The 9,387-nt window shown below is 40.8% G+C and overlaps 1 long non-coding RNA gene across 1 annotated transcript in view; it reads right to left on the reverse strand.

The window, feature by feature from the left end:
* Positions 1-4,959: 4,959 nt before the first annotated feature.
* LOC107699762 (uncharacterized) overlaps positions 4,960-9,387 on the reverse strand; it is an 18,190-nt gene continuing 13,762 nt past the window's right edge. The window contains exon 3 of the long non-coding RNA XR_001635496.1: positions 4,960-5,035. This is a non-coding gene — a long non-coding RNA (uncharacterized LOC107699762). The remainder of the gene's footprint in view (positions 5,036-9,387) is intronic.

Below are 9,387 nucleotides of genomic sequence, written 5' to 3' on the forward strand. Positions count from 1 at the left end.
GTTTTCACTTCGGCTCGGAGAACATCTGATTCGTTGTCCTGCACCAAAGTCTGCACAATACCTCTGAATACAGGCGACCTGCGAGCGAACTGGAGCGAGTAGCCTCGTTCTATGGTTTTTAGAACCCAATCTGACACGCCGGAAATGGCTCTCCAATCCAGCAGCCGGGTCGGCAAGAGGTTCTATTTTTATTAATGACATGTTGATGCTCGAAGGGGGAGAACTGGCATTTGTGAACATTTTTATCGAAGGCAGCCCGCCGCCCGCAGGGGGAGAGCTGACATTCGCAAATGTTTTTATGTTTATTAATGACAGCTCGCCGCCCGAAGGGGAAGAACTGACATGTGTGAGTGCAGGGAGAGGAGAAATGCTCTTTATTGTATTTGGGTCCGCTATCAAAGCGGTAGTTTGGGGCACACGCTGAACTGGCAGGACGTGCCCTGTTAAAAAACTCCAGCACTACGCTAGGGCGGGGGCCTTGACACTTCGGGAAGGGATACTTCCTGGCCCTTAGGGGGCGCTGTTGAAGCCAAGCCGAGTCCCTTAGGCAAGACCAGGGAATCAAGGAATTTTTTTTCAGCGTCCCTGATGTCCGTCAACTTTAGCCAAAGGTGGCGCTCCAGCACCACAAGACTAGCCATGGCCTTGCCTACTGCCTGCGTCGTCGCCTTGGTAGCGCGCAGGGCCAGATCTGTCGCCGTACGCAACTCCGTGAAGGCGCCCTGATCCCAGCCAGACTCGTCCATGTCACGGAGAAGTTTGGCCTGAAACACTTGCAGTACAGACATCGTATGCAGGGCTGAGCCGGCCTGGCTAGCCACTGCATAAGCCCCGTTGGCCGTCTCCTGCATGGCTTAGAAGGATGCACTGCAGTCTTCAGCCCGCGGCTCGTCGGCAGAAGAAGGTGTGCAGCCACCGCCTCCTCCAGAGGGGGGAGCTTGCAATACCCCTTTTCATCAGCGCCGTCAACGGTGGTGAGTGCCGCTGCAGTAGAGGGGTTCACATGCGCCGAATAAGGAGCCCGCCATGTTTTAGTGAGCTCTTCGTGGACTGCAGGCATAAAAGGAGCTGGACGCTGACGGAAGGAAGGCTGACGATGACCACTAGGGTTGGGTACTGAAACCCGGTACCAATATGGCACCGGTACCTATGTAACCGGTATGTACTAGAATCCGTTACTTCTGTGACTGGATTTGTGGATTTTCTGTGCGAGGGCGCCCTCTGCTGTCCAGTATGAATGAAACAGACATCATGTGTTTATAGTGCTAATGGCCAATCCATAATTTTTTGGGGAATTTTAATTTTTTAATTTTTTTAATAAGTATCGGTTCAGGCACCGTTTAGGGACCGTTTAGGCACCGGAACCGTGTTAAAAGTATCGATTTGGCACCGGTATCGAAAAAAAAACAAACAATACCCAACCCTACCGATCACACGAGGCCTAGTTCCTCCACAGCACGCGTGAGAACGCGGATCAGCTCCGAGTCTACACTAGGCCGCGTAGACTGAGATGGAGGGGGAGCTTCGGGCTCTTCACCGGAACATGGCTATCTCTTCCTCAGAAGCGCCGAAGGAAACCAGGCCGCTCGTGTCCGACGAGGGGCGCTGGTCCTCACATGCGAAACACACGGGCGACATGAGGCACTGCGGGGAGAGTGAAGTGCGCGGGCGCTGGGCCGACGCAACAACACTCGTGCCCGAGAGAGGAGACCCGCTGTTCCGCTGCTTCCTTCTCTTGGGAGAGAGAGGAGTTGGGGGAACTGAGCGGGGAGGACCGCCTTCATGGAAAAAGGCAATCCGCAAACGAAGACGGGCCTGGTTCATGTCCTCGCAGTGAGAACACAAAGCCTCTGTGAGTGCAGCCTCTGCGTGGGCCACTCCAAGACATGCGACACACTCCTCGTGACCATCTGCTGCACTTGCGAAGCGACATTTGAAACAAAGCACTTAGGAAATTTGCTCAGGAAATTTGCTCTTAGTCCTTCGCCGGATGGCCACAGGGGAAATAGTCCACTGCCGGTGGCTGGCTTCAATGGCGGGAGCGTAGAGCAGGTTGAGCTTCTAGCTTCGGCTTCGGCGCAGAGTCAGCGAAGAGATGGTCTCGTCGCTGAAGGAGAAGATTCTGATGAAATGGCGCTCTGGGCCGACTTATATAGCAGTTGGCTCCACCCCTTCTGGCGGGCTCGAGCGCCATTGTTTTGTGCAGCTACACAAACGTTAACAAATCAGGCTTCAGTAACAGAGTAAACAGGAGTTTCCCCATACAAGTCGTCAAAACGACGACGCAACGAGAGTTACCTTTCGATAGGGAACCACAGCAGGATCAACCATTGTGTCTCCGAGCAAGACAAAAAGGTTCTCTTTACTGAATGAATCGGTATGTTTGAACAAATTGTTTGATTCACTGACTCACTCATACAGACTGTCACCGCCTACTGGCTAAATGATGTAATCGTATGATTCACTGTAAATTCTGTCATTAATACACAGGTTATATATAATTAAATTACCTATATGTTCTTTCTTAATAATAATGGTGGAAAGGTTAAATTATTGCAATACAGACAGCTAACCCCAGCCTCTCATATCTAAGATGAAGTGATAAATCTATACCTTGGTTCTAGAATAGGGCAGGGATCTAAAAAACATACAAATAAACAAATGCATGAAAAATCTGTGCATTTACATATAGTTGTATAATGTAAAAATGTAAATCAACAACTCAAAATGACCCGTTAAAGGAATAGTTCACCCAAAAATGAAAATTTACTGAAAATGTACTCAAGTCATCAAAGATGTAGGAGAGGTCGTTTCTTCATCAGATTTTAAGAAATGTAGTATTGCATCACTTGCTCACCAATGGATCCTCTGCAGTGAATGGGTGCCATCAGAGTTGTATGGAAAAGTGAGGAACACAAAGCTAATGGCATATCAGAGAAGCAATGGGGAAACTGCTGGGTTTATATTTGCCAACAACAAGGGAATGTTTGTGGAGGACAGGAGCCCGGCCCCTGAAACACAATGCATGTGTACTGTCTGTTAACCACAGACCAGCAATACAGACTTTTAAAACAGTAACATTTTCATATGCTAGAGAATCTGACTTGAAAATACAGAAGATTGATGAAATATATTCCTTAAGGTATAATATACAGAGAATCAAAATGACTACAAAACACATTTGTCAGACATTCCACTGGTGTGTAAATACAGACAAGAACAGACAGTTAATGACATTGCACATGTGACACTTTCCACATTACGGTTTTTAAAACAATCTCTGAACAACTCTGCTTGAAATGTTCCTCTACAGACTGTGAGGGTAAGATGACCCTGGACTTTGACTTAAATTGGCCTAACACAAAAGTTACGACACCATTCTCTACAAAAATCACCATTACTCTAATGTACACTTAAGCCTGAAGAGTTAAATTCAACAGAGATTATATAATGACTGAATACCTCTGAAGAGACCTCATAATGTCTCTGATTGGCCACTTTCTCAGGCAGTGCATACTAACTTCTTGCACATGCTTCAAAAGATACACTGAACTCTTCCAACAATAGCTGGAAGCCTCCAGTAATGAGACCACATAAACTATGATGGCTCATTACTGAACAATATTACAACACATGAAATGTCATTAGGTCTTGCTATAGCAAGGGGTGGTCCTCTAACAGCCCTAAAACAAAACAAAGCCAAAGCAAATGTTTAACTTTTTAATATATTTAATCATTCTGCTTTCCTAGTTATATGCATTATTTACAGCTACTGTTGAGCCATCTCTAGTGCTTTACATAAATGGACAGCACAGTATGCATTTTTTATGCCCTCATAAAGGCAAACAAGGGCCCCTGAAAATCTGTTTGAGGTGGCAAATATTGTCCCTTAATTAAAAAGTGATTAAAATTTTTTGATAGTGATATATATGAAGTATGTTATTAATAACATTTTCTTACCGTTTGTTTTATGCAAACAAGCATGCCATTACTGCCCTTTACATAATGTAGTTGTTTTGTAGCACATCAAACTCACATTTTTTTCTTAATTTTACTGTTTATGATTTCTTCTGTCATGACTTGGTATGCCATTTTTTTTTTTTGCCTTTAATTTGATAGGACAGTGTAGAGAGGACAGAAAGAGAAGTGGGAGATGGGATCGGGAAAGGTCTGTGAGCTGGGACTCGAACTCGGGACGCCCAAAGAGCAACGGTGCTGTATGTTGTCGCACTGCCCACGAGGCTATTGGCGCCAATGTCAGTGTTCTTCTTCTTCTTATTATTATTCCACTCTAGAGTCTATGGCAGCCCATAGAACTGCTTGCAGAAAAGTTATGAAATTTGGCACACAGATAGAGGACAGTCTCAACATTAAAGGGATAGTTCACCCAAAAATGAAAATTCTGTCAATAATTACTCACCCTCATGTCGTTCCAAACTTGTAAGACCTTCGTTCGTTTTCGGAACACAAATTAAGATTTTTTTGTATAAAATCCGAGAGCTTTCTGACCCTCCATAGACAGCAAGGGATTTACCACTGTCAAGGCACAGAAACGCAGTAAGAATATCGGAAAAACAGTCCTTGTGACATCAGTGGTTCAACCGTAATTTTATGAAGCTACGAGAATACTTGCGAACACCCTAGCGCCATTACGGAGGACCTTCGTTCGTTTTCGGAACACAAATTAAGATTTTTCTGTGCCTTGCTGGTCAGAAAGCTCTCGGATTTCATCTAAAATATCTTGATTTGTGTTTCGAAGATGAACGAAGGTCTTAGGGGTTTGGAACGACATGAGGGTGCGTAATTAATGAGAGAATTTTCATTTTTGGGCGAATTATCACTTTAACCATAGCATAGAACATTTGGAGTCTCTAATACCGAGTTCACACTGCATGATTTTAACCCCGATTTTCACTCGTTGACAGGCTTTGCGAAATCGCCGACAAATGGCTGAAATCGGAGGCAAATCGGTGCTCATTCACGCGAGTGACAATTACTCAGTGTGAATTATCAAAGATGCGATCTGAGAGAATCGCTGACACGTCTCCGATGCCCGTGAAATAGTTGGCATGCTAAATATCTGGACCTGTCAGTGATTCAAAGTCCTGCTGTGTGAAATGAGATCTGACTGAAAATACTTCGGTGATGACCTACAGCCAATGAGAGAGCAAGATACAGGGCAGCGGGAAGTTTGGGGAGGAGTTAGTTTGCGGACCAGACAGAGTTGTCGGCGATTCATCCTATTGTAAAGTCATGCAGTGTGTAACCATCTGTCGGCGATCCATCGCGCAATGTGAACGCAGCAGCAACTGAATGCTACCCCAGATAGTCGTGCAGTGTGAAAACAAAGGTGATCCGACGACTTTGAAAATCGTATAGTGTGAACTCGGCATAACTCAAACCCTCTAGTGCCATTAACAGCTCAAAGTTGCACTCATGTTTATACTAATAACATTTGAACTGTAAAGTTTAGAAGCAAAATGAATGATGTAGTTCTGCACAGGCCCCTCCCACGATAGTTGATTGACAAGGCCGTCTTACCTTAGACCCGTCCCTGAGTGAGCTGTGAGCTGTCCGCCATTGTGTCGACTCCGGTTCAGGGGAAGACAAGAATGTCTCCGATTAAGAGATTGAGGTGTTTTGTTGTTCATGTAATAATGAACATGGCAATCATCATTTACTCCTGACATCTGAGCCGCTGAAGACGCGCTGAGTATAAGGGATTTTTATGAAACTTTGCAAATCACCTTTCCTATTAATGTGCTAGTTAGCAAGTTTCGCGGCTAAAGTTTACAGTCTGCTCATCACCCCACGGAAGAGAGGGGGGGTGAGCAGAGCTCATTAGCATTTAAAGCGAAATGCAACAAAACGGCTTGCTTTGAAAATAGCTGTTTTTGACAGGGTAAAAAGGGTGTTTTTACACTACCATTGAGAAATTTTAACCAAAGTATGTTATATACTTTTCATTAAGACCCTAAAGAATCATATCAACTTGTGAAAAATGGGCATTCGATTACCCCTTTAAAGATCTTGTCTGTTTTTCACCAAATTCAGCTTCAAATTCTTCTTCAGATTGTGCCGACAAAATGTTATGGATTTCATGCTGATAGACAAAACCATTTTTTGTATATTGATCACATGATACCAAACTGCATCTCTGCAAAGCTTTGGCATATTCACATCAATCTTTGGGTCATTGTCACCTCACACTGATCACACCACATTCATTTGGTAATAACTCCACCTATTGGTCAAAAGTGATTAAACATTAATAATGAAATAAAAAAATGCTAATAGCTTAGAAACAGTTTTGCCTCTGCCACCTATTGGTCAAAATTGATAAACCATTAAATCATTAATAATGACTGAATTTATGATTTTTCAGCCAGTTTGAGTAAAATCAACATAAAATATCGTTAATACTCATTGTTGCCTTTGGTCTTATCCTCCCTGCCATGGTTGCTCCTCATTCTCTGCTGTGCTTGGCCACTTAATTGCTGCATGCTGCTATATTTCATTTCCATTTCCACTGAAGAGAACTTTAAATTAAATACAGCAGCTAGCTATTTAAATTTGTTATAACCATTATCTAGTAACAGATGGCACGAATTTTGATAAAAGTAATTTATTATGAAAAATAATAGTCACATGATATATATTTAGAATGTTGGGATTGTTCATTTTATCTGTAGGCCTATTCATCAGCATATCAGAAATACAGTTTTACAAAATTCATCTTTAATAAACTTGATTATTTGGTATATCACTTAATTTGGCACATAATTCATCATCCCTGTCCTTAATACAGAACAATGCATAATACTTTACTGACTCAGTACCACAATTCAACATATGACTTCACCTTTGAGACTTCAGTTTAATTTTGCTCATTTTCTGAATGAAGCAAACAATAAAGTTCTTTAGTAACCATGCATTTTAAATGAATCAGCATCAATATCATATTTGGTTCAACTTCTTTGTTAAACACAAAAAAGTAGTTATAACAGGTGAGGTCAGAAAGAAGTATGCAGTCACCAATGCAGTTCATTAAACATAGCTTATTTTACATTTCTTACAATATCAATATTACGATGAGTTTCATTTTAAATTCAACATTTCATATTGTAATCTTTTTGAGATTGATTGAGATTTGATGATTCTAATTCAAATGTAACCCAAGCTACAGTCTTGATGCAGAGGAAATTGCTGAGAAACTGCAAACTAAAGAATCTTATATAAACTTTGCATGTGTCAAAAGAATAGGTGTTAATGCACATTATATTCAGACCCTTTTCAAAAAAACTGATTTCCTACGACCTGCAAACAAGTTAAACTGATTTTACATTGTGTCTCATTTTTTTTATAGCATCAACAGTAACAGTAAAAAACAACAACAGTCATATTAAAAATTTGTGAACACTGCCTGAAAACATGTCACATCAGCCACTATTTGTGCTAATTCAATGACAAATCACATTACGAAAGTATCAAACACATATTTGATCTGAGAACTTTTACATTATTTTGCACATTATATTATCAATGCAACTAGTTTGTTTGTTTAAAGTGCCCCTATTATGCCATTTCCAATATTGCCTTTCATGCAGTGTTTAATGTAGCTGTATGTGAATGTAAACAATCTGCAAAGTTATAAAGCCGAAAGTGCATGAATGCAGTGTTTAATGTAGCTGTATCATGTGAATGTAAACGATCTGCAAAGTTGTAAAGCTGAAATTGCACGATAAATAAGGTTACTGTCTCCCAAAATAAAGAATCGACTCTGAACAGCTGAAACGAGTCGTTAGTAATGTCCACTCCGTCCAGCTATTTTTAGCTGAACAAAACAGTTAATGTTGCTGCTTGATATTTAAAGTTGGTGTGTCTTATCATATTATTTTAATGTATTATCTTAATTATGAACACACTGGTTTGTAGTGCAAACTGTTTCGAGGTCAGGGATCTTGGGCCTAAAAAGGTTGGTGACCACTCACAACAGACTAGGCCATCTGACCAATCAGAGCAGAGCAGGCTCACGGAAAGGAGGGGTTTAGAGAGACTGAATATTTGAACGGCTTCGAATGAATTGTTTGAGAATCGCTGGAAAATTAGGTGATATTAAATGCATATTTTGAGAGCACGAAAGCGTTTTTTGACCTTGCATACATGTAATCCTATTGTAAGAGACTCCCAAAACAATATTAGGAACTAGAGATGCACCGATCGATCGGCCAGGGATCGGAATCGGCCTGTTTTCCTCATGATCGGCCCGGATCGGTGATCGGCTGGTCAGTCTCACTTCTTTCCGATTCTGAGCCGATCCGTTTTGTTACCAGCGGCACAGGCAATAACGTCAGCCGCGCATTCTCACTGTCTTCTCTCCGGCGACCTCTTCTCTGTCACACACGTCCCATTCGCTCCGGTTACGTAACGACGCATTACTTTTCATAAAAAGTAACTAACGCAGTTACTTTTTTTTTAAAGAGTAACGCAATATTGTAACGCATTACTTTTAAAAGTAAAACTTATACCGTTTTACTGGTTCCCAGTAATAGTTTAAACTGATAAATGGCGGATTTTTACCAGTGTTGCCAACTAATTTTCAGTGGAAGTTGCTAAAGTGTTGTGATGACATTGCGTGATGACGTCATTACGTAATCACGATGCAAAATTGTCAAATCTCAGCAAAAACATATATATTTTATATATGTTAATTTAGATTTGTTCGTAGCAATATAAATGCATAATATAATATTAAAATATAAATAACTATTTTTAAATCCATTGAATTATCGAAAACGTACACATTTTTGAACGATTACAATTTAAGTTTTATACTTTAAAGCAGTTTATTAGTAGTTAGTTAGTATGCTGCACTCTAAGAAAAGTAAAAAATAAATGCACAATCTACTGTTAATATGAAGGAATTTTCTGGATTAATTTTTCTACAGGTTTTTGTACCTGCATTTTTAATTACGCATTGTATTTTGTGTTTTCGGGTTATAACGCTGCAGTCTGTAACTTTTTTTGGTTCAAAATGATCTGAAATCAATATTTGAGAAAGTACATAACCAGTCATTGTTCAATTGTTCAAAACTTACTTCAGCCTGATTCACAATGGTTAGCAACGGATAATGTTTTCTAATTTGAGTGGTAGGGGTAGGTTTTCGCGGGCTATGTGTTTATGAAACACGTCAATTAAATTAAATGATATTCCTGTTATAAATGATTACAGGTGATTGATTAAATGATGATCTGATTACAGATAGCCTGGGATTACAAAGATTTGTATTTGAAAGAAAACCAGTTCGAATGGAGTATAATTTGCTTTTTGGGTTAAAAGAATTTCTTAATATGAAATTCGAAGAGTATGACAATTAGATTAGACTG

The sequence above is a fragment of the Sinocyclocheilus anshuiensis genome, unplaced genomic scaffold (genome assembly GCF_001515605.1).
Source record: "Sinocyclocheilus anshuiensis isolate Anshui unplaced genomic scaffold, SAMN03320099.WGS_v1.1 scaffold278, whole genome shotgun sequence".
In the NCBI taxonomy this organism is placed as follows: domain Eukaryota; kingdom Metazoa; phylum Chordata; class Actinopteri; order Cypriniformes; family Cyprinidae; genus Sinocyclocheilus; species Sinocyclocheilus anshuiensis.